Source organism: Danio aesculapii, chromosome 23 (assembly GCF_903798145.1).
Source record: "Danio aesculapii chromosome 23, fDanAes4.1, whole genome shotgun sequence".
NCBI classification, from domain to species: Eukaryota; Metazoa; Chordata; class Actinopteri; order Cypriniformes; family Danionidae; genus Danio; species Danio aesculapii.
The window spans coordinates 25,761,549-25,786,512 of NC_079457.1; the positions used below are offsets into that span (position 1 = coordinate 25,761,549).

At 41.2% G+C, this 24,964-nt stretch overlaps 14 non-coding genes across 14 annotated transcripts; all 14 read left to right on the forward strand.

Moving 5' to 3' along the window:
• Positions 1-5,690: 5,690 nt before the first annotated feature.
• On the forward strand, positions 5,691-5,763 carry trnav-aac (transfer RNA valine (anticodon AAC)). Its single transcript has one exon. It is a non-coding gene; the product is annotated as a tRNA-Val (tRNA).
• A 105-nt stretch (positions 5,764-5,868) lies between these two features.
• trnav-uac (transfer RNA valine (anticodon UAC)) lies at positions 5,869-5,941 on the forward strand. The gene has a single exon. It is a non-coding gene; the product is annotated as a tRNA-Val (tRNA).
• A 981-nt stretch (positions 5,942-6,922) lies between these two features.
• On the forward strand, positions 6,923-6,995 carry trnav-aac (transfer RNA valine (anticodon AAC)). The gene has a single exon. It is a non-coding gene; the product is annotated as a tRNA-Val (tRNA).
• Positions 6,996-7,937: 942 nt separating this feature from the next.
• On the forward strand, positions 7,938-8,010 carry trnav-aac (transfer RNA valine (anticodon AAC)). Its single transcript has one exon. It is a non-coding gene; the product is annotated as a tRNA-Val (tRNA).
• A 105-nt stretch (positions 8,011-8,115) lies between these two features.
• On the forward strand, positions 8,116-8,188 carry trnav-uac (transfer RNA valine (anticodon UAC)). The gene has a single exon. It is a non-coding gene; the product is annotated as a tRNA-Val (tRNA).
• Positions 8,189-10,216: 2,028 nt separating this feature from the next.
• On the forward strand, positions 10,217-10,289 carry trnav-aac (transfer RNA valine (anticodon AAC)). The gene has a single exon. It is a non-coding gene; the product is annotated as a tRNA-Val (tRNA).
• Positions 10,290-10,395: 106 nt separating this feature from the next.
• Positions 10,396-10,469, forward strand: trnav-uac (transfer RNA valine (anticodon UAC)). The gene has a single exon. It is a non-coding gene; the product is annotated as a tRNA-Val (tRNA).
• Positions 10,470-10,661: 192 nt separating this feature from the next.
• On the forward strand, positions 10,662-10,733 carry trnav-aac (transfer RNA valine (anticodon AAC)). The gene has a single exon. It is a non-coding gene; the product is annotated as a tRNA-Val (tRNA).
• A 105-nt stretch (positions 10,734-10,838) lies between these two features.
• On the forward strand, positions 10,839-10,911 carry trnav-cac (transfer RNA valine (anticodon CAC)). The gene has a single exon. It is a non-coding gene; the product is annotated as a tRNA-Val (tRNA).
• A 979-nt stretch (positions 10,912-11,890) lies between these two features.
• trnav-aac (transfer RNA valine (anticodon AAC)) lies at positions 11,891-11,963 on the forward strand. Its single transcript has one exon. It is a non-coding gene; the product is annotated as a tRNA-Val (tRNA).
• A 105-nt stretch (positions 11,964-12,068) lies between these two features.
• Positions 12,069-12,141, forward strand: trnav-uac (transfer RNA valine (anticodon UAC)). Its single transcript has one exon. It is a non-coding gene; the product is annotated as a tRNA-Val (tRNA).
• A 986-nt stretch (positions 12,142-13,127) lies between these two features.
• Positions 13,128-13,200, forward strand: trnav-aac (transfer RNA valine (anticodon AAC)). Its single transcript has one exon. It is a non-coding gene; the product is annotated as a tRNA-Val (tRNA).
• Positions 13,201-13,305: 105 nt separating this feature from the next.
• trnav-uac (transfer RNA valine (anticodon UAC)) lies at positions 13,306-13,378 on the forward strand. The gene has a single exon. It is a non-coding gene; the product is annotated as a tRNA-Val (tRNA).
• Positions 13,379-20,293: 6,915 nt separating this feature from the next.
• trnaa-cgc (transfer RNA alanine (anticodon CGC)) lies at positions 20,294-20,366 on the forward strand. The gene has a single exon. It is a non-coding gene; the product is annotated as a tRNA-Ala (tRNA).
• Positions 20,367-24,964: the final 4,598 nt, after the last annotated feature.

Sequence of the window (24,964 nt, forward strand, 5' to 3'; positions counted from 1 at the left end):
GATAGAGAATGTGAGGAATATGATTGTCCTCCACTAAGACAACAATGGGATAAAATGGTAGATATCTTATTGGCACAAACTGATAAAAAAGATAGGAAAAACAGATAAAAGAACTGGGAGAATGTACGCGCGAAATGATTGAACATTATAGCACTGATTGTATGTACAAAAAGAGGTCTCTGTTTCAGAAAGTGGGAATAAAAGAGAAAAGAGCACAAGAAGCTGTTTTCAGACACTGAAAAGAGGAAGTAGGGATGTTGCACAAGCGAGCCCATGCAAAGAAAGAAAAACAGTTAGATGTGATTTTGAGAAGATGGTCTAGAGACACACTTGCAGCAGCTGTGCTAAAATCAAAGAAAAGGGAAGTGAACAGCAAAGAAGCTGAAGCTAAACTGAGTAAGAGATAGGAAGCTGAGGCGAAGACTGATCAGATAGCAACGCCCACTGCCCCCACCATACAGAGACTATACTAAGATCACTCACCCCCGTAAAACCCAACTTTAAGCCAGCAGCCGAAGCAGTTAGTGGTCAATAGAGAACATGAAATTTAAACATTGGGATGGTGAAAATGGAGCAGCATACATAAATAGATGCTGTCAAGAGTGGGAAAAAGCATGCGATGAAAACCAAATGTCTAACGCTGTTACTAATAGAATTTTCAGGGCAGCAGTGTTACAAGGAGCTCCAGCTGGTGTGACCCAGGCCATGGAACAGTCTCCTGAGGTATCAGGCAGTGATGATACTAAATGCAAAGGTATGCAGTAGATTTCATAGACAAAGCAGTAGAGAGAGCGGACAAAGAAGGAAGTGAGTTGTTAAAGCTGAAAAAAAGAATTTTGAAACTGTAGCTTGAGAAAAGGAAGTTAGCTAAAAACAGACGCTTAAGCAACAGATTAGCAGTTGCTAGAGAGGGCCTGAATGACTCCCCACTTCCTGAAACAGACAACCCAATAACACTGTTTACAGATGATAGCTGCCACAGGGCAGATGATGGAACTCTGAAAGTAGGATTTGCTGTGGTTAAATTACAATATGATCAATTGGTCACCATACAATCTGGAACCCCTAATTGGCAAACAATCTGCACAAAAAGCAGAACTATTGGCCCTAATCAATGCATTGAGACACTCAAAAGGACAGTCTGTCAACATCTACTCTGATTCTGCATATGCAGTGTCCACAGCCCACGTGGAGCTGCCTGTGTGGATCAGATGTGGATTCACAACTTCTTCTGGCCGGCCTATTACTCATGAGAAAGAAGCAAGAGAGCTCTCTGAGACATAATGTTGTCAAACAAAGTGGCTTTCATTAAGTGCACTGGTCATTCTCAAGGAACTGACCTAATATCAAGAGGGAATGAAGCAGCAGACTTGGCGGCAAAACGTGCCTCAGACTACATAAAAGGTCAGTTTGTGGTCACATCTGAGCCAGACGTGACTTCCCTCCTACCAGAATTCTCGAGAGAATTCTTATCTAAGCAGCAAGACATGGCTGCTCCTGAAGAAAAGTCTGTGTGGAAAAACAAAGGGGCAATCAGACACGAGGATGGGCTTTGGACAGCACCTGATGGTAGAGCTTTGCTCCCAGCGTCACTAGTCCCAAGCGTGTTGAAAGAAGCCCACACACATGCACACTGTGGTGATAAGCAAATGTCGCGAGCATTGCAATCATGGTGGCATCCTTTTATGCCACACCTAATTTCTGGGTACATAAGGACATGTGACATTTGTCAGATGCACAATGTCAAACCAACTATGAAACCATCTCAGGGATAGTTCCCATTGGCAAATGGCCCTGGGAATGAAGTTATAATTGATTTCACTGACATGATTGAAAGGGTAAATGGTAAACAATACTTGCTTGTTATGATTGATGCATATACAAGATGGCCAGAGGCCTTCCTGGTGGGCATGGAAGACAGCACTGCTGTCATTAAATGTCTGATAAACCATTACATCCCACGTCATGGTTTTCCGAGCCGGGTCAGATCTGACAACTGCTCACACTTCAAAAATGAACATCTGGCTGATGTTGAAAAGGCATTGGGTTTAGTACACCATTTCGGGGCAGTCTATCACCCACAGTCACAAGGTTGAGCGGTTGAATCTAACATTGAAAAACAAATTGGCTAAAATCTGTGCACAGACTAAATTGACATGGTTAGCTGCTCTTCCACTGGCTTTGATGTCATGAAGGACCCCACTTCAATTGCAACCAGTACAACCGTTATCACACAAAATCTATTATGACAAATTGACTGCTCTAATTGAATCTTTTGACAAAATGTTACCAACTGATTTTAGGGGACACGAATATCCAGCACCCCTACCTGACCGAACTTGGGACTGGGTGAGATTGAGAATCTACAGGCGTAAATGGAAAGAGCCTCGCTGGTCTGCTCAAATTAAGTGCTGTCCGGCGGACCCACAGTCCAGATCATTGGAGGATACCACAGGAGGTACAGGAGGGAGTGAGGGTACCACAAAAGGAGGTGACACACAAACACGTACACACGTTAACAATTTTCATCCATCACAAAGTAACCTACAAACTTTACAGGTGGTCCATAAAACTGGGGATTTATTCACAGCCCCTAAAGGAGAAGCCATAGCCCATTGTGTCAGTGCAGACTGTGCATTTGGAGCGGGCATAGCGAAAAATTCAGAAAAAGATATAGTGTTGACAAGGTAAAGGCCCAGAGAAAAACAAAAGGTGACTGTGCTATAGCTTACGAGGCAGACATAATAGTTTTCCACCTGATCACAAAAAACGTTTGCCAGAGACCTACCCACATATGAGGACTTTGAGAGCAGTCTAATCTGCATGAGAACGTGGTGTGACAAATTACACCACCAGATTGTCAATACCCCGGCTGGGGTGTGGTTTGGACAAGTTGGAATTCTATAGAGTTCTCCACATTATTGAAAAGACATTTAAAGGCCAGAATATAACCATTTCAGTTTATACGTTAGAATAAGTTTACTGTGCTTGTTATTTTTTAATGTAGCTTTGATATTGATTATATAGTACTTGCTGTTAACACGATAACACTGTGAAAAATAATATAAAGGGAGGACCAGAATTGAATAATAAGAAAAACCAGCATCAATAAAACATGAGGGTCAAGTTGTGGGAAAACTGGAAACTATTGGGGATAGTGGGGATATTAACACTGATAATAGTGGGGACAATTCTAGGAGTAGGAAAAAGTCACAACAGCAATGAAACCTCAACTGTAAAACCAACCAGAGTAAAAAGATCCCTAGGGAAAGAAAAGAGGTGTTCCAAGTATTATGGAGGGCTGTCCATAGAATATGTAAAGGGAGAGACAACATCTTACACATTTGATCTATGTCAGGTAATTGACTGTGGGGGACACAATAGTTCGTGGCGAGGATATGACGTATATGTTTGTTTTGATCAGACTATGAACGCATGGTGTAACACGATGGGTAAAGCGGATAATAAGTGGTGTAGAGGGTGGGATCAAGTAGTGGGGTACACAGGGAAATGGACACCAAACCAAACATGGTTAGGGAATTTTAAAAACGAGTGGAGAAAACTGAAAATACAAAGGGATTATAGTGCTACCCAGAACCCTATAACTATGTCCATAAGGGAGTGGACAGGATACCCCTTAGATGAGACCCATTATGCTGGGAAAAACAATCCGCCTAAGTTTCTCCATATACTATTAGGAGTCGAGATATCAGGAACTGACCCCCTGGGAATCATAGAAGTTGAGTTTTTAGATAAGGTCAATGTAATAGATAGAAACAAGACAACGACTATAGGACCCCCAATCAGAGATCATAGTAGAGAAATTAGAGGTTGAAGGGTTGTGATAGAAATGGATTATACCAAATTAACCCCAGAGGATATACTAGAGAAAGCATATTAACCCTTTGTGGTGCACACAGATTATCAACAAGGCAGGGGATATAATAGGAACTTGGGCGCGGGGAGGACTATATTATTATTGTGGAGGGAAAAGATTGTTTGTAAGAATAAAAGGGAAAACTACAGAAGGTATATGTGCAATGGTCAGGTTAGCTGCACTAGTCACAATGATTGGACATAAACACCAAATTACAGCCACGAGACGAGGGAGAAGCTTTGATCTAACAACTAATTGTCGAACCTATATAGACTAAATAGGGATCCCTTGAGGAGTCCCTGATGAATACAAACTAGTAGACCAAATTGCTGCCGGGTTCGAGAATATCCCAATAATTTCAGCCCTATTCCCGGTCACCCCAAGTAAAATGTGGATAGAATAAATTATGTGCACTATAATGTCATGAGATTGGCAAATCTGACACAAGATGCCGTAGAAGGATTATCAGAACAGTTGGCTCCAACCTCATTAATGGCAATACAAAATAGAATAGCACTAGACATGCTATTAGCGGAAAAGGGGTGCCATGTTCCAAGATTTTTGCTGCACTTTTATTACCAATAATACCGCCCCAGACGGATCAGTAACAAGGGCTTTAGAAGGATTAAAAACCCTTTCCAAAACAATGGCAGAACACTCTGGTGTAAATACCCCAGTTGATGATTGGCTGACCGGTGTGTTTGGAAAATATAAAACCATGTTTACATCAATTTTGATCTCTATAGCTACATTTGTGGCCATAATAGTGACCTGTGGATGCTGTAGCATGCCGTGTATCAGAACATTGTGTAACAGGGTGATAATAGCAGCAATTGAAAAGAAAGATGGAGCTCCACCCCCTTACACAATGCCTCTGCTGATATCTCCAGGAAATAATGATGAGAAGGAGGAGGAATATGACTTATAAATATTGTTTTTTCCCAATAACTGTGCTTCTTTGCAGATGCTGATTCATCACAAGTTATGTTTTCTAGATATTGATGTTTGAGAAATTTGCTGTTTGAAAATGTGTTAAGATTTAAATTTTGATTATTGAAATGTTTGTAGTCTAGATAATTTCAGTGTGATTGACTCAGCTGACATGTTGTGGTTGCCCAAACGTCAATTAGGGGATCGACTGGGTGCCTTTCCCCACAGGGGTTTTCGGCCCAGTCCAGCCTGAGCACACTGGTTTGTAGGGAATGTTATTTTTTATTATTATTATTACGTTTTAAGTACTTTTCTTTCTTAATGGTCTGATATGATGTATCCGGTGAACATGTGGTGGCTGCCCATAAGCCAACTAGGGGGCCGCTTGGGTGTCTTTCCTCATAGAGGTTTTCGACCCAAGCTTATCTGGACATATTGGACCAAGAATTCTAAGATTTTAAAATGTTTATTAAAGTGATGTGGCCTCTTTTCAGAGGCCAAGAGAGGGATTGAAGGATAGCATTTTTTTTATTGTTAGATTTTGCTAAACATTTACTAATAAATGCAAACATAAAGGGTTTCTTCTTTTAAAGGGTTAACAGTGATAATGTGTGTACAAGAAAGAGGAACCCAACTTCCTACTACTGGAGGCCTGCTGCTAAGTGTGTGTGTGAGAGACGTATAAAAGCCGGAAGGACAGCATAAAGGCAGAGAGGCTGATACATTAGTACATCTCTCCTGCGCAGAAATTGTACTCTCTAACTTCCTGCATTCAAAATAAAACTTGTTAATTTTCAATTCAGATCTCCGTCAATTTTTGAACATGCAATGGACCATTTGAGTCCAACACAGGCCAAACTTCCCTGCTAAAAATACTTGTGGGGTTTCTGTAGTGTAGTGGTCATCACGTTCGCCTAACACGCGAAAGGTCCTTGGATCGAAACCGAGCAGAAACAGCGCTGTCCTTTTGGCAAGAAAATATTAGCAATAAGAGTCACCTCATGACTGATTGTCAACAGGCACCCAAGCAAAAAGAGTATCTGCTTCGTGTGTTTCAGTCGGTTTCCGTAGTGTAGTGGTTATCACGTTCGCCTTACACGCGAAAGGTCCCCAGTTCGAAACTGGGCGGAAGCATCACCTACCTTTTATGACAGTGGTCAAATCAGGCTTCTGTTGAGCACTGACATTCAATGAAAACATACTTTGTGCAAAACGGTATGAGGTAAAATTTGAATTTAACTTAGTGTTTACTTGCACTCGTGGTCTCACAAAGTTGCATAGAATCTAATTTCTTTTAGCTTTGTGTTGTGCATGAGCAGGTGGCCAGTGCGTTTGCTGGCCCTTCGCGATGCAGACAGAACAAGACAGTTCTCTAAAAAAGACAATAAAAACTTGAAGCAGCACTGTCATATTGATATCCGTAGTGTAGTGGTTATCACATTCGCTTTACAGGCGAAAGGGCCCCTGTTCGCGTGAAACATACATTTAGCAGACACTTTTGTCCAAAGCGACTTACAATAGAGGAGGTATTCAGCGATTCAACAAGACGAGGCAATGCATTGGAAAAGTGCTATTTATTCCAAGTAACTTGTTTGTGCTCAGAGAATTTAGTGCTGGACTAGGAGTTTTATTTTCTTTAGAGAGAGGGAAATTCACCAGGGTTCAGGTTTACTCGGAAGAGATGGGTTTTAGCTGTCGTTTGAAGGATACCAGTGTATCCGTAATCTGAGCGGGAACAGAAAGACGATTCCACCAGCCTGGAACATTGAGTGAAAACATTTTGGAGAGTGACTTATGGCCTATCTGCGATGGCACCACAAGTTGGTGCTCACACCCTGACCAGAGGCTCCAGTGGTTACCACCATCGCTTACAAGCTGTGGAAAACTAGGTTGGAAACATGCAGATTTGCATTTATGGACATTCTGAAGTGGCTTTCTCTGCTGTCTGGATGGTTCACGCAACAACGTCCTTGCTCCGAGCTAGGCAAATGGTGTGTATGCTAAACCTGCAGGGAGCTTGTCACACTGAGTAGGCTTTGTGCCGCTTGATGTGACAAAATCTTGCACATTGTGTTATCCTTGCAGGCCGAACTTCCCTACTAAAACACTTGTGGGGTTTCTGTAAGTGTAGTGGTCATCACGTTCGCCTAACACGCGAAGGTCCTCGGTTCGAAACCGAGCAGAAACATGCGCTGTCCTTTTGGCAAGAAAATATTAGCAATAAGAGTCACCACATGACTGATTTTCAACAGGCACCCAAGCAAAAAGGGTATCTGCTTCGTGTGTTTCAGTCGGTTTCCGTAGTGTAGTGGTTATCAACATTCGCCTCACCGTGAAAGGTCCCCAGTTCGAAACTGGGCGGAAACATCACCTGGCTTTTATGACAGTTGTCAAATCAGGCTTCTGTTGAGCACTGACGTTCAATGAAAACATACTTTGTGCAAAACGGTATGAGGTAAAATTTTGAATTTAACTTAGTGTTTACTTGCACTCGTGGTCTCACAAGTTGTATAGAATCTGATTTCTTTTAGCTTTGTGTTGTGCATGAGCAGGTGGCCAGTGCGTTTGCTGGCCCTTTCGCGATGCAGACCAGAACAAGACAGTTCTCTAAAAAAGACAATAAAACTTGAAGCAGCACTGTCATATTGATATCCGTAGTGTAGTGGTTATCACATTCGCTTTACACGCGAAAGGGCCCCTGTTCGGCGTGAAACATACATTTAGCAGACACTTTTGTCCAAAGCGACTTACAATAGAGGAGGTATTCAGCGATTCAACAAGACGAGGCAATGCATTGGAGAAGTGCTATTTATTCCAAGTAACTTGTTTGTGCTCAGAGAATTTAGTGCTGGAGTAGAAGTTTTATTTTCTTTAGAGAGAGGGATATTCCACCAGGGTTCAGGTTTACTCGGAAGAGATGGTTTTTAGCTGTCGTTTGAAGGATACCAGTGTATCCGTAATCTGAAGCGGAACAGGAGCCATTCCACCAGCCTGGAACATTGAGTGAAAACATTTTGGAAAGTGACTTATGGCCTATCTGCGATGGCACCACAAGTTGGTGCTCACACCCTGACCAGAAGCTCCAGTGATTACCACCATCGCTTTACAAGCTGTTGAAAACACTTGTGGGGTTTCTGTAGTGTAGTGGTCATCACGTTCGCCTAACACGCGAAAGGTCCTCGGTTCGAAACCGAGCAGAAACAGCGCTGTCCTTTTGGCAAGAAAATATTAGCAATAAGAGTCACGTCATGACTGATTGTCAACAGGCACCCAAGCAAAAAGGGTATCTGCTTCGTGTGTTTCAGTCGATTTCCGTAGTGTAGTGGTTATCACGTTCGCTTTACACGCGAAAGGTCCCCAGTTCGAAACTGGGCGGAAGCATCACCTAGCTTTTATGACAGTTGTCAAATCAGGCTTCTGTTGAGCACTGACATTTAATGAAAACATACTTTGTGCAAAACGGTATGAGGTAAAATTTGAATTTAACTTAGTGTTTACTTGCACTCTTGGTCTCACAAAGTTGCATAGAATCTGATTTCTTTTAGCTTTGTGTTGTGCATGAGCAGGTGGCCAGTGCGTTTGCTGGCCCTTCGCAATGCAGACAGAACAAGACAGTTCTCTAAAAAAGACAATAAAAACTTGAAGCAGCAATGTCATATTGATATCCGTAGTGTAGTGGTTATCACATTCGCTTTACACGCGAAAGGGCCCCTGTTCGCGGTGGAAACATACATTTAGCAGACACTTTCGTCCAAAGCGACTTACAATAGAGGAGGTATTCAGCGATTCAACAAGACGAGGCATTGCATTGGAGAAGTGCTATTTATTCCAAGTAACTTGTTTGTGCTCAGAGAATTTAGTGCTGGACTAGGAGTTTTATTTTCTTTAGAGAGAGGGAAATTCACCAGGGTTCAGGTTTACTCGGAAGAGATGGGTTTTAGCTGTCGTTTGAAGGATACCAGTGTATCCGTAATCTGAGCGGGAACAGAAAGACGATTCCACCAGCCTGGAACATTGAGTGAAAACATTTTGGAAAGTGACTTATGGCCTATCTGCGATGGCACCACAAGTTGGTGCTCACACCCTGACCAGAGGCTCCAGTGATTACCACCATCGCTTTACAAGCTGTTGAAAACTAGGTGGAAACATGCAGATTTGCATTTATGGACATTCTGAATTGGCTTTCTGCTGTCTGGATGGTTACGCAACAACGTCCTTGCTCCGAGCTAGAAAAATGGTGTGTATGCTAAAACCTGCAGGGAGCTTGTCACACTGAGTAGGCTTGATTGACAAAATCGTGCACATTGTGTTATCCTTGCAGGCCAAACTTCCCTGCTAAAAACACTTGTGGGGTTTTTGTAGTGTAGTGGTCATCACGTTCGCCTAACACTGCGAAAGGGTCCCCAGTTCGAAACTGCGCGGAAACATCATCTGGCTTTTATGACAGTTGTCAAATCAGGCTTCTGTTGAGCACTGATGTTCAATGAAAACATACTTTGTACAAAACGGTATGAGGTAAAATTTGAAATTAACTTAGTGTTTACTTGCACTCGTGGTCTCACAAAGTTGCATAGAATCTGATTTCTTTTAGCTTTGTGTTGTGCATGAGCAGGGGGCCAGTGCGTTTGCTGGCCCTGTCGCGATGCAGACAGAACAAGACAGTTCTCTAAAAAGACAATAAAAACTTGAAGCAGCACTGTCATTTTGATATCCGTAGTGTAGTGGTTATCACATTCGCTTTACACGCGAAAGGGCCCCTGTTCGCGTGAAACATACATTTAGCAGACACTTTTGTCCAAAGCGACTTACAATAGAGGAGGTATTCAGCGATTCAACAAGACGAGGCAATGCATTGGAGAAGTGCTATTTATTCCAAGTAACTTGTTTGTGCTCAGAGAATTTAGTGCTGGAGTAGGAGTTTTTTTTCTTTAGAGAGAGGGATATTCACCAGGGTTCAGGTTTACTCGGAAGAGATGGGTTTTAGCTGTCGTTTGAAGGATACCAGTGTATCCGTAATCTGAGCGGGAACAGGAAGACGATTCCACCAGCCTGGAACATTGAGTGAAAACATTTTGGAAAGTGACCTTATGGCCTATCTGCGATGGCAACCACAAGTTGGTGCTCACAACCCCTGACCAGAAGCTCCAGTAATTACCACCATCGCTTTACAAGCTGTTGAAAACTAGGTGGAAACATGCAGATTTGCATTTATGGACATTCTGAATTGGCTTTCTGCTGTCTGGATGGTTGACGCAACAACGTCCTTGCTCCGAGCTAGGCAAATGGTGTGTATGCTAAAACCTGCAGGGAGCTTGTCACACTGAGTAGGCTTTGTCCGCTTGATTGACAAAATCGTGCACATTGTGTTATCCTTGCAGGCCAAACTTCCCTGCTAAAAACACTTGTGGGGTTTCTGTGGTGTAGTGGTCATCACGTTCGCCTAACACGCGAAAGGTCCTCGGATCGAAACCGAGCAGAAACAGCGCTGTCCTTTTGGCAAGAAAATATTATCAATAAGAGTCACCTCATGACTGATTGTCAACAGGCACCCAAGCAAAAAAGGGTATCTGCTTCGTGTGTTTCAGTCGGTTTCTGTAGTATAGTGGTTATCACGTTCGCCTTACACGCGAAAGGTCCCCAGTTTCGAAACTGGGCGGAAGCATCACCTACCTTTTATGACAGTTGTCAAATCAGGCTTCTGTTCACGCAACAACGTCCTTGCTCCGAGCTAGGCAAATTGTGTGTATGCTAAAACCTGCAGGGAGCTTGTCACACTGAGTAGGCTTGATTGACAAAATCGTGCACATTGTGTTATCCTTGCAGGCCAAACTTCCCTGCTAAAAACACTTGTGGGGTTTTTGTAGTGTAGTGGTCATCACGTTCGCCTAACACGCGAAGGTCCTCGGTTCGAAACCGAGCAGAAACAGCGCTGTCCTTTTGGCAAGAAAATATTAGCAATAAGAGTCACCTCATGACTGATTGTCAACAGGCACCCAAGCAAAAAGGGTATCTGCTTCGTGTGTTTCAGTCGATTTCTGTAGTGTAGTAGTTATCACGTTCGCCTCACACGCGAAAGGTCCCCAGTTCGAAACTGGGCGGAAACATCATCTGGCTTTTATGACAGTTTTTCAAATCAGGCTTCTGTTGAGCACTGATGTTCAATGAAAACATACTTTGTACAAAACGGTATGAGGTAAAATTTGAAATTAACTTAGTGTTTACTTGCACTCGTGGTCTCACAAAGTTGCATAGAATCTGATTTCTTTTAGCTTTGTATTGTGCATGAGCAGGTGGCCAGTGCGTTTGCTGGCCCTTCGCGATTCAGACAGAACAAGACAGTTCTCTAAAAAAGACAATAAAAACTTGAAGCAGCACTGTCATATTGATATCCGTAGTGTAGTGGTTATCACATTCGCTTTACACGCGAAAGGGCCCCTGTTCGCGTGAAACATACATTTAGCAGACACTTTTGTCCAAAGCGACTTACAATAGAGGAGGTATTCAGCGATTCAACAAGACGAGGCAATGCATTGGAGAAGTGCTATTTATTCCAAGTAACTTGTTTGTGCTCAGAGAATTTAGTGCTGGAGTAGGAGTTTTATTTTCTTTAGAGAGAGGGATATTCACCAGGGTTCAGGTTTACTCGGAAGAGATGGGTTTTAGCTGTCGTTTGAAGGATACTAGTGTATCCGTAATCTGAGCGGGAACAGGAAGACGATTTCACCAGCCTGGAACATTGAGTGAAAACATTTTGGAAAGTGACTTATGGCCTATCTGCGATGGCACCACAAGTTGGTGCTCACACCCTGACCAGAAGCTCCAGTGATTAGCACCATCGCTTTACAAGCTGTTGAAAACTAGGTGGAAACATGCAGATTTGCATTTATGGACATTCTGAATTGGCTTTCTGCTGTCTGGATGGTTCACGCAGCAACGTCCTTGCTCCGAGCTAGGCAAATGGTGTGTATGCTAAAACCTGCAGGGAGCTTGTCACACTGAGTAGGCTTTGTCCGCTTGATTGACAAATTGTGCACAATGTGTTATCCTTGCAGGCCAAACTTCCCTGCTAAAAACACTTGTGGGGTTTCAGTAGTGTAGTGGTCATCACGTTCGCCTAACACGCGAAAGGTCCTCGGTTCGAAACCGAGCAGAAACAGCGCTGTCCTTTTGGCAAGAAAATATTAGCAATAAGAGTCACCTCATGACTGATTTTCAACAGTCACCCAAGCAAAAAGGGTATCTGCTTCGTGTGTTTCAGTCGGTTTCCGTAGTGTAGTGGTTATCACGTTCACCTTACACGCGAAAGGTCCTCAGTTCGAAACTGGGCGGAAGCATCACCTGGCTTTTATGACAGTTGTCAAATCAGGCTTCTGTTGAGCACTGACCTTCAATGAAAACATACTTTGTGCAAAACGGTATGAGGTAAAATTTGAATTTAACTTAGTGTTTACTTGCACTCGTGGTCTCACAAACTTGCATAAAATCTGATTTCTTTTAGCTTTGTGTTGTGCATGAGCAGGTGGCCAGTGCGTTTGCTGGCCCTTCGCGATGCAGACAGAACAAGACAGTTCTCTAAAAAAGACTATAAAAACGTGAGGCAGCACTGTCATTTTGTTTTCCGTAGTGTAGTGGTTATCACATTTGCTTTACACGCGAAAGGTCCCCTGTTCGAAACTGGGTAGAAACATACATTTAGAGGACACTTTTGTCCAAAGCGACTTACAATAGAGGAGGTATTCAGCGATTCAACAAGACGAGGCAATGCATTGGAGAAGTGCTATTTATTCCAAGTAACTTGTTTGTGCTCAGAGAATTTAGTGCTGGAGTAGGAGTTTTGTTTTCTTTAGAGAGAGGAATGTTCACCAGGGTTCAGGTTTACTCGGAAGAGATGGGTTTTAGCTGTCGTTTGAAGGATACCAGTGTATTCGTAATCTGAGTGGGAACAGGAAGACGATTCCACCAGCCTGGAACATTGAATGAAAACATTTCGGAAAGTGACTTATAGCCTATCTGCGATGGCACCACAAGTTGGTGCTCACACCCTGACCAGAGGCTCCAGTGATTACCACCATCGCTTTACAAACTGTTGAAAACTAGGTGGAAACATGCAGATTTGCATTTATGGACATTCTAAATTGGCTTTCTGCTGTCTGGATGGTTCACGCAACAACGTCCTTGCTCCGAGCTAGGCAAATGGTGTGTATGCTAAAACCTGCAGGGAGCTTGTCACACTGAGTAGGCTTTGTCCGCTTGATTGACAAAATCGTGCACATTGTGTTATCCTTGCTGGCCAAACTTCCCTGCTAAAAACACTTGTGGGGTTTCTGTAGTGTAGTGGTCATCACGTTCGCCTAACACGCGAAAGGTCCTCGGTTTGAAACCGAGCAGAAACAGCGCTGTCCTTTTGGCAAGAAAATAATAGCAAGAAGAGTCACCTCATGACTGATTGTCAACAGGCACCCAACCAAAAAGGGTATCTGCTTCGTGTATTTCAGTCGGTTTCCGTAGTGTAGTGGTTATCACGTTCGCCTTACACGCGAAAGGTCCCCAGTTCGACACTGGGCGGAAGCATCACCTGGCTTTTATGACAGTTGTCAAATCAGGCTTCTGTTGAGCACTGACGTTCAATGTAAACATACTTTGTGCAAAACGTTATGAGGTAAAATTTGAATTTAACTTAGTGTTTACTTGCACTCGTGGTCTCACAAACTTGCATAGAATCTGATTTCTTTTAGCTTTGTGTTGTGCATGAGCAGGTGGCCAGTGCGTTTGCTGGCCCTTCGCGATGCAGACAGAACAAGACAGTTCTCTAAAAAAGACAATAAAAACTTGAAGCAGCACTGTCATATTGATATCCGTAGTGTAGTGGTTATCACATTCGCTTTATAAGCGAAAGGTCCCCTGTTCGCGTGAAACATACATTTAACAGACACTTTTGTCCAAAGCGACTTACAATAGAGGAGGTATTCAGCGATTCAACAAGACGAGGCAATGCATTGGAGAAGTGCTATTTATTTCAAGTAACTTGTTTGTGCTCAGAGAATTTAGTGCTGGAGTAGGAGTTTTATTTTCTTTAGAGAGAGGGATATTCACCAGGGTTCAGGTTTACTCGGAAGAGATGGGTTTTAGCTGTCGTTTGAAGGATACCAGTGTATCCGTAATCTGAGTGGGAACAGTAAGACGATACCACCAGCCTGGAACTTTGAGTGAAAACATTTTGGAAAGTGACTTATGGCCTATCTGCGATGGCACCACAAGTTGGTGCTCACACCCTGACCAGAAGCTCCAGTGATTACCACCATCGCTTTACAAGCTGTTGGAAACTAGGTGGAAACATGCAGATTTGCATTTATGCACATTCTGATTTGGCTTTCTGCTGTCTGGATGGTACACGCTACAATATTACATATTGATTTCTGTAGTGTAATGGTTATCACATTTACTTTACATGCGACACTTCCCCTGTTCGAAACTGGGCGGAAACATACATTTAGGGGACACTTTTGTCCAAAGCGACTTACAATAGAGGAGGTATTCAGCGATTCAACAATTCAATTCAATTCACCTTTATTTGTATAGCGCTTATACAATGTAGATTGTGTCAAAGCAGCTTCACATAAAAGGTCACAGTAAATAGAAACAGTGTAGTTCAGTTTGTAGTGTTTAAGTTCAGTTCAGTTCAGCTCAGTTCAGTGTGGTTTAATAATCACTACTGAGAGTCCAAATATTGAAGGGCAAATCCAACGATGCGCAGCTCTACTGATCCCGAACCATGCAAGCCAGTGGCGACAGCGGAGAGGGAAAAAAACCTTCACTAATGGCGGAAGTGAAAAAAAATAACCTTGAGAGAAACCAGGCTCAGTTGGGCACGATCATTTTAATTTCTCCGCTGGCCAAACGTCTTGTGCAGAGCTGCAGTCTCAGTGGCGGAGGCTGGAAGCTGGCCTCAGCGAAGACTCGTCTGTCTCTGGAGCATCACAGGAATCAGTCTCATGTTCTCCACTCTTCCATGACCATCACAGTAGCTGCTCAGGATTTGGCCTGGTCCAGGATATGGAAACCTTGGGATTATCTCGTCGTTGGTCTTGGATCGAATCAGTGACTCTGCATAGTCTGAGGGCCTCGGGAAGAGTATCCCCAGGTGGAAATGGAGAATAAAGAAAATAATTAGCGTAGCTTATGTTCACAGTGTATATCAACAAGATGCATAACCTGTGTGGAAGCCCCCTAAATGCTTCACTAAGTGTATGCTTTACTGAACAGATAGGTCTTTTATCTAGTTTTGAATTGGGAGAGTGTGTCTGAGCCTCGGACGTTATCAGGAAGGCTATTCCAGAGTTTAGGAGCTATAAATGAGAAGGCTCGACCTCCTTTACTCATCTTTGCTATTCTAGGTACTACCAGAAGCCCTAAGTTTTGAGACCTTAAAGAGCGAGTTGGATTGTAGCGAGACAGAAGATTGGTTAGATAAACAGGAGCTAGATTGTTTAAAGCTTTATATGTAAGAAGCAATATTTTAAATTCAATACGAAACTTAACAGGCAGCCAGTGTAAGGAGGATAAAATTGGTGTGATGTGATCAAATTTTCTAGACCTGGTAAGAACTCTGGCAGCTGCATTTTGTACTAATTGAAGTTTGTTAATAGAGGATGCTGGGCAGCCAGCAAACAGAGCATTACAGTAGTCCAGCCTAGAAGTCATAAAAGCATGAACTAGCTTTTCTGCATCTGAGATGGATAGCATACTTCGTAACTTAGCGATATTTCTCAGATGAAAGAAAGCAGTTTTTGTGACATCGGATATATGATTTTTAAAAGTTAAATTGCTGTCTAATATGACACCCAGATCTTTTATAGTAGAGCTAACGCTAACTTTGTATCCCTCTAATTGTAGGTCGAGTTGTGAGATCTGCTGTGTACAGGATTTAGGCCCAATAAGTAATAATTCTGTTTTGTCTGAGTTTAAGAGAAAATAATTGTTGGTCATCCAGTCTTTAACATCTTTAATACACTCAGTTAACTTGGACAGTTTAGACGTCTCATCAGGTTTAGTTGAAATATATAATTGAGTATCATCTGCATAGCAGTGAAAGCTAATCCCATGTCTTCTAATAATGTCTCCCAGGGGTAGCATGTATATTGTAAACAGCAAAGGGCCTAAAACTGATCCTTGAGGTACCCCATATTTTACTGGGCTGATTTGTGAAGGCTGTCCATTAATATTCACAAACTGGTAACGGTCAGATAAGTATGACTTAAACCATTGTAGGGCCTGTCCCTGGACACCTGTAGACTTTAAGCGATTAATAAGGATACCATGGTCAATGGTGTCAAATGCCGCACTAAGATCGAGTAGAACTAATAGCGAGATGCACCCTTGGTCAGCAGCTAAGAGTAAATCGTTGGTTATTTTCACTAATGCAGTTTCTGTACTGTGATGAGCTCTGAAACCTGACTGAAACACTTCAAAAACATTGTTGGTCTGCAGAAAGGAGCATAATTGAGCAGAAACAACTTTTTCTAGTATTTTAGATATAAATGGAAGATTTGAAATAGGCCTATAATTAGCTAAGTTGCTGGGGTCCAGTTGTGGTTTCTTAATAATAGGTTTAAAAACAGCTAACTTGTAAGGATTTAGAACATGGCCTAAAGATAAAGAAGAGTTGATAATGTTAAGAAGAGGTTCTCCTATAACAGGTAGCAAATCTTTCAATAACTTTGTTGGAATTGGGTCCAATATACACGTAGCTGATTTAGAGCTATTTATAATTTTGTCTAGCTCTTCCTGTTCTATGATTTTAAAGCACTGTAGGTTATTTAGATTCAGTGGTGTGTTTACTGGATCTGAAGTATAAGGCGGTGCAGAAAGTTTAATTCAATCTGCCCAGTTGGTGGAATGAACTCCCTAACTACATCAGAACAGCCGAGTCACTTGCTGTCTTCAAGAAACGACTAAAAACGCAACTGTTTAGTCTCCACTTTTCCTCCTAATCTGCAATTGCCTCTCTGGCTATACCACTAACTGAGCCCTCTTTCTCTCTCTCTCTCTCTCTCTCTCTCTCTCTCTCTCTCTCTCTCTCTCTCTCTCTCTCTCTCTCTCTCTCTATTAAAAAAAAAAAAAAAAAAAAAAAAATTTCTACTAATGTTTTGCTTCTTAGACTTTTACACGCCTGAAACTTGTCTATAGCGCTTGTTCACTGCTGCTCTTATAGTTGTGTAAATTGCTTCCTTGTCCTCATTTGTAAGTCGCTTTGGATAAAAGCGTCTGCTAAATGACTAAATGTAAATGTAAATGTAAATGTAATATCTCCTATTTTCTGTCTAAAGCCTTCTATTTTATCACTGAAAAAATTCATGAAGTCATCACTACTAATTTGCGGTGGAACGTTTTGTTCCAAAGATGACCGATTATTTGTTAATTTAGCAATGGTGTTAAATAAGAATCTAGGATTGTTATGATTATTTTTTATCAGTTTGCGGAGGTGCTCAGCCCTGGCAGATTTTAAAGCCCTCCTATAGCTGGACATACTGTCGTTGTATGCAATTCTAAAGACTTCTAAATTAGTTTTTTTCCATTTACGTTCCAGGGCACGGGTTGCTGTTTTGAGAGCGCGGGTATGACTATTATACCATGGTGTAGTTTTATTCTCTCTAGCTTTTTTTAATTTGATGGGTGCCACAGTATTTAGTGTGCTAGTAAAGACGGCATCCAAACTGCTGGTTGCTATATCAAGGTCATTTGCGGGTGCATTTCGAAGTAGAGAAAGATCAGGTAAGTTATTTATAAATTCATCTTTGGTGGATGGAACAATAGTTCTACTAGGGCAATATATTGGAGCGGATATGCTAATTTCAGGTAAACACAGCTTATATAGTAAGAGGTAGTGGTCTGTAATATCATCACTTTGTGGTATAATGTCTACATCAATGACCTCAATTCCATAAGACAGAATTAGATCTAGTGTATGCTTTAGGTGATGGGTTGGACCAATAACATTTTGCTTTATTCCTAGTGAGAGCAGTAAGTCTATAAACGCGAGCCCTAATGTGTCGTTAGCGTCATCTATGTGGATGTTAAAGTCTCCTACAATTAGTATTTTATCAGTTTTAACTAGTAAGTCAGAGATAAAATCAGAAAACTCTTTTAGAAAATTGACATAGGGTCCTGGGGGTCTATATATGGTGATTAGAGCGAGAGATAACATAGGTTTTTGCATAGTGTTTGGAAGGACAACATTAAGCGCTAATACTTCAAAAGAGCTAAACATAAGTCCGTTTCTCTGATTAACATTAAGAATATCACTAAAGATTGACGCGACTCCACCACCACGACCAGTTTGACGAGCCTCATGTTTATATAAGAATCCTGGAGGAGTTGCTTCATTTAAACTTATATAGTCATTTTGTTTCAGCCAGGTTTCAGTGAGACAGAGTGCATTAAGATTGTTATCTGTTATTATTTCATTTATGATAAGTGCTTTAGGTGCTAGTGACCTGATGTTTAGGAGACAAGCTTCATGTAATTTGTATTTTCACTTTTTAGTGGTTTTTCTGGTTTAATTCTTAATAGATTATTTCTGGAGCACACAGTACGTTTGTTTCTTGATCTAATAGTGCGAGGAACAGACACAGTCTCTATGGGGTTAGCTAGGTAAGCATTACTGTTATTTATGTGGGACGAATAGGACTCTGTATGCTCGAGAGACAGAACGTTTAAAATTAGATTTGTTTGTATGAGTGTGTTAAGGGATTGTTTACCCCAAGTAGGAGAGATAAATATTTAGTGAATGAGGAGGTATTTTATGATAAAAATGTAAATTGCGAATCTAAACTCAAAAAAACGCAGCAAAGCTACCGTCCGGTGACAGCGACAGTGACGTCACTCCCAAGACGAGGCAATGCACTGGAGAAGTGCTATTTATTCCAAGTAACTTGTTTGTGCTCAGAGAATTTAGTGCTGGAGTAGGAGTTTTGTTTTCTTTAGAGAGCGGAATTTACAATACTTCACGACTTACAATACTTTGCGACTTACAATACTTCGCGACTTACAATACTTCACGCTACAACGTCCTTGCTCCGAGCTAGGCAAATGGCGTGTATGCTAAAACCTGCAGGGAGCTTGTCACACTGAATAGGCTTTGTCCACTTGATTGACAAAATCGTTCGCCTAACACGCGAAAGGTCCTCGGTTTGAAACCGAGCAGAAACAGTGCTGTGCTTTTGGCAAGAAAATAATAGCAATAAGAGTCACCCCATGAATGATCGTCAACAGGCACCCAAGCAAAAAGGGTATCTGCTTCCTGTGTTCAGTAGGTTTCCGTAATGTAGTGGTTTTCACGTTCGCCTCACACGTGAAAGGTCCCTAGATCGAAACTGGGTGGAAACAACAACAGGCTTTTATGACAGTTGTCAAATCAGGCTTCTGTTGAGCACTGACGTTCAATGAAAACATACTTTCTGCAAAACGGTATGAGGCAAAATTTGATTTTAACTTAGTGTTTACTTGCACTCAAGGTCTCACAAACTTGCATAGAATCTGATTTCTTTTAGCTTTGTGTTGTGCATGAGCAGGTGGCCAGTACGTTTGCTGGCCCTTCGCAATGCAGACGGAACAAGACAGTTCTCTAAAAAAGACTATAAAAACGTGAGGCAGCACTGTCGTTTTGTTTTCCGTAGTGTAGTGGTTATCACATTTGCTTTACACGCGAAAGGTCCCCTGTTCGAAACTGGGTAGAAACATACATTTAGAGGACACTTTTGTCCAAAGCTATTTATTCCAAGTAATTCGTTTGTGCTCAGAGAATTTAGTGCTGGAGTAGGAGTTTTGTTTTCTTTAGAGAGAGGAATGTTCACCAGGGTTCAGGTTTACTCGGAAGAGATGGGTTTTAGCTGTCGTTTGAAGGATACCAGTGTATTCGTAATCTGAGTGGGAACAGGAAGACGATTCCACCAGCCTGGAACATTGAATGAAAATATTTTGGAAAGTAACTTATAGCCTATCTGCGATGGCACCACAAGTTGGTGCTCACACCCTGACCAGAGGCTCCAGTGATTACCACCATCGCTTTACAAACTGTTGGAAACTAGCTGGAAACATGCAGATTTGCATTTATGCACATTCTGAATTGGCTTTCTTCTGTCTTGATGGTTCACGATATACATCCTTGCTCCGAGCTAGGCAAATGGCGTGTATTCTAAAACCTGCAGGAAGCTTGTCACACTGAGTAGGCTTTGTCCGCTTGATTGACAAAATCGTGCATATTGTGTTATCCTTGCAGGCCAAACTTCCCTACTGAAAGCGCTTGTGGGGTTTCTGTAGTTTAGTGGTCATCACGTTCACCTAACACGCGTAAGGTCCTCGGTTCGAAATCGAGCAGAAACTGTGCTGTCCTTTTGGCAAGAAAATAATAGCAAAAGGAGTCACCTATTGAATGATCGTCAACAGGCACCCAAGAATTTAGGTTATCTGCTTCTTAAATTTCAGTAGGTTTCTGTAGTGTAGTGGTTATCATGTTCGCCTCGCTCGCGAAAGGTCCCCAGTTCGAAACTGGGTGGAAACAACATCAGGCTTTTATGACAGTTGTCTAATCAGGCTTCTGTTGAGCACTGACGTTCACTGAAAACACCCTTTCTGCAAAGCGGTGTGAGGCAAAATTTTAATTCAACTCCGGCGTACTCTGAAGAGATGGGATTTAGCTGTCGTTCTAAGGATACCAGTGTATCCGTAATCCAAGTGGGAACAGGATAACGATTCCACCAGCCTGGAACATTGAGTGAAAACATTTTGGAAAGTGACTTATAGCCTCTCTGCGATCACACCACAAGTTGGTTCTGTGGTGTAGTAGTTATCAGGTTCGCCTCACACAGTCCCCAGTTCGAAACTGAGTGGAAACAACTTCTGTCTTTTATGACAGTTGTCAAATCAGGCTTCTGTTAAGCTCTGGCGTTCACTGAAAACATCCTTTCTGCAAAGTGGTGCGAGACAAAATTTGAATTTAACTCAGTGTTTACTTGCACTCATGGTGTTACAAACTTGCATAGAATCTGATTTCAGTTAGCTTTGTGTTGTGCATGAGCAGGTCCCCTGTTCACGTGAAACATACATATAGCGGACACTTTTGTCCAAAGCGACTTACAATAGAGGAGGTATTCAGCGATTCAACAAGACAAGGCAATGCATTGGTTCACTCAACAACGTCCTTGGTTCGAGCTAGGCAAATGACGTGTAGGCTAAAGCCTGCAGGGAGCTTGTCACACTGAGTAGGCTTTGTCTGCTTGATTGACAAAATCGTGCACATTGTGTTATCCTTGCAGGCCAAACTTCCCTGCTGAAAGCACTCGTGGGGTTTCTGTAGTGTAGTGATCATCACGTTCGCTTAACTCGTGAAAGATGCTTTGGTTCGAAACCGAGCAGAAACTGCGCTCTCCTTTTGGCAAGAAAATAATAGCAGCATGAGTCTGCACTTGAATGATCGTCAACAGGCACCCAAGCAAAAAGGGTTTCTGCTTCTGAGTTTCAGTAGGTTTCCGTAGTGTAGTGGTTATCACGTTTGCCTCACGCGAGAAAGGTCCTCTGTTCGAAACTGGGTGGAAACAATGTCTGGTTCTGATTTATTTAACTTTGTATTGTGCGTGCTTACGGCCATACCACCCTGAGGGCACTATAGAGCACACAGAAAGTGAGTTTGCAGCAGTAGTGAGAGAAAGACTCTCCCCATTTTGTTTGTCTACCTTTTTTGGTTTTTGACCTTGAGTGTTTTTGTTTATTTTTTCTGTTTTGGTTTTTGTTGAAAACCACTTAACAGCAGCATTTTGCTGACTGGAGGGTGGGTTTTTTGTTTGTTTTATTTTTAAACATGGACAGACTACCTGGCAATGACATGGAAATGGAGGAACTTACACAAAATGAAAAGAAAAATGGACTGGATATTAGACAAAGAGATAAAGAAAATGGACATGACAACAGACGAAGAGATAACGAAAATGGACTTGACAACAGACGAAGAGAGAAAGAAAAAGGAGTGGATAACCAACGAAGAGGTGAAAAAGGGACTGATAAATAAGAGATACAAAGAAGAGTATACACAAAGGAAGCAACAGTAAGTGTAGGAGTAGAAAATGTGAAAGATGCAAGAGGATTTGATATCATCAAAGCAGTCACAGAGCTAATCGGAGAAGGAAGGATTCTGGCGGTGAAACCCAAACAAACAAGAGAGTATGAAGTAACAATGGAGACTGAAGATGACACCGAAATTTTAATAGACAATGGTTTAACAATTAAAGGGGTGAAATGTGAAGTACGAAGGTTACAAAACAGAGACCATGTTGTTTTGTTCATGCATCTGCCTGTTTACCTAGCTGATGAAGAAATTTTAAATAAGCTAGAGGGATGGGGAGTTTTCCCTATATCTAAAATTAAAAGAAGAATATATCCAGGCACAAACATAGAAGATGGAACAAGGTTTGTGAAAACCAGATTTCCGAAAAAGGTGGTCTCCCTACCATACAGCACCAAAATCGAGACGGCGGAAGGGCCACAGTACTTTAGAGTCATGCACACCAATCAAGTAAAAACCGACTATGCATGAGCTCAGACCATGTGATGAAGGAATGCCCAGAATTCAGGTGCTTCAAATGTGACGAAATGGGACATTTGGCAAGGACATGTACAGCTGTGTAGTGCCCGGATTGTAATTTGGCCTTAAATAAGTGTGAATGTTGGATTGAGAACGAGGAAGAACAGCGGGTGAACAGGCAGATGCATGAAAGAAACAACAGTCAAACAGAAAAGGAAACAATAACGAAACAGCAAGATGATATAACCGAAAACAAGGACAAAACTGACAGAAAGGACCAAGAGGAGCAATCTCAACTGAATAAAGACTTATGAACACAGAGGGACTTATTTGAAAATCTACAGGACACATCGCAAATGGAGCAAAACCAAAGCCAATCAACGAACAAATGGACACATTGCTGGATGGAACTGAATGGACACAAATGGACATAACGGATAGTTTACGGGAGGATTTGGACAAAATTGAACAGACTGAAAAAAATAAGTAAGGAACAAGACATATCAAAGGACGACGAAGAAGAGGAAGAAAAGCATACGAAAAGGAGGTCAGTCAAACCTAAACCCAATTTAAAGGTGGCAAGAAGAAGACTTTTAAATGCAAACTCAATAGAAACCAGTAATAAATTAGATTTGCTAGAGGATCTGGAAGAGACGGACTGAAAAAATGAAATTGTTTCTTTTTATATGTTTTATGCTTTTAAGATTTGCTACTTTTAATGCCAGAGGACTGACTGATTTGAAAAAATGTGAAAAAGTAAAAGAAATGTGCAAATATGAGGATGGGATATTACTGCAAGAAACAAATTGGAAAGAATGTCATATGTTGGAAGTGAAAAAGAGATGGAATGGAGAAGTTTTATATAATAATGGGGATGAGAGGCTAGGAAGAGGAGTAGCGTTTTTAATAAAAAAATAGTGGTGTAACATGTAAAACAAAATACAAGAATAACGAAGGTAAATGCATAGCTGTAGAGATGAACTATGAAGGAAAAGTAGTGATATTAATAAACATTCATTCGACAACAGAAGAAAATAAGAAGAATGATTTTTTTAATGCTTTAAGAAAAGTTTTAAGTAATTATGACGAAATTGTTATGATGGGTGATTTTAATACTGTTTTCAGTAAATTGGATATGGCAGAAGGGATGTGTTTTAAAAATGACAAAGGCCGAAGAGAGTTGAAACTATTAATTGAGGAAATGGATATGATCGATATATGGAGGGAAAGAAATGAAAAAATTTAGGAGTATTCAAGAAAACAGTTGGTGGGGTATTTTTTATGTAGAACACGAATTGATTTTATATTATGTAGCAGAAATATGGAAAGATATATAGATAAAATTAAATATGAAGAAACAAGTGTGAGTGACCACAAACCATTATTTATGCAGATAGATTGGAGCAATGTGAAAAGAGGACCGGGAGTTTGGATTTTGAAAACTAAAGTTTTGGAAAAAGAGGATTATGTTTTAAGTATTAAGACACTGATTAAAAAAGAAAAGACAAATGAGATGTATATGGAAGACAAAAGAATGTGGTGGGAAAATATAAAATTTTTAGTAAAGAGATTTACAATGAAGTATTGTAAACTAATACAAAAATATAAGAAAAGTAAACAGAAAGAAATAAGAGAAGAGTTGAAAAAACAAACAAATGAAAATGGGAAAGTGTGGAAAATGGGAAACTGTGTACGTGCTCTGAAACATCTGCCTTAAAAGGTGAACTGTCAAGAGAAGATACACAGATACCAGGAAGAGGAATATCTGGTTGCTGAATGGTCAAACTGTCAAGACAACACCATATAAGTCAATAGGGTTGAGGGTTAGATAGTGTGCGAGAGACAGTATAAAAGCATGAAGGAAAGCATAATAGGGGGAGCTGAACTGATCTTACACCTCTCCTGCGCAGAATTTGTATTTTTAATTTCTTGCATTTAAAATAAAATCTTCTTATTTTCAACTCAGATCTCCGTCAATTTTTGAACATGCAAAGGACCATTTGAGTCCTACAATTGGTGACCCGACGACGTGATTGACTGGAGACTGTCAAATAGTTGGACGTTTGCTTCTGATGCCGAAACCTGAGGGCCCCCATTACTTAAATTCTGCTATTGAATATTCTAAATGGATGGTTTTTGGCATCAGTAAATACAGTGTTAATGTGTTTGATAATATTTTGACATGCAAGAAATTATAAAATACGTAAATTAAACTACTAACTTGAAAATTGTCAATGAATATACATGAATGAGTTGTGAGAGAAAGAATAAAGAGAATTAGAGTGGATCACTAGGATCTAGGGGAAGTCCTTTTCTTTAAGGAGGCACTTAGGGTAGACTTTTAGAGTCTAAAGAGAAGTCCTTTTCCCTAAAAGGGCAAAACTAGTAGAAGAAATTTTGTCTTGACGAAGACAATTGACTCTTCAACAATTAGGATAAATAGTGTATGTTAAAGGCCTTCATCCATCTAACGGAGAAGTCCTTTTTCCTGAGAAGGCAAAAAAGTTGAAGATCCCTTTGGTTTTGACAAGGACTCGATATCTTCAAGATATTTCTCAAGGATAGCAGGTTTAGTGAATTGA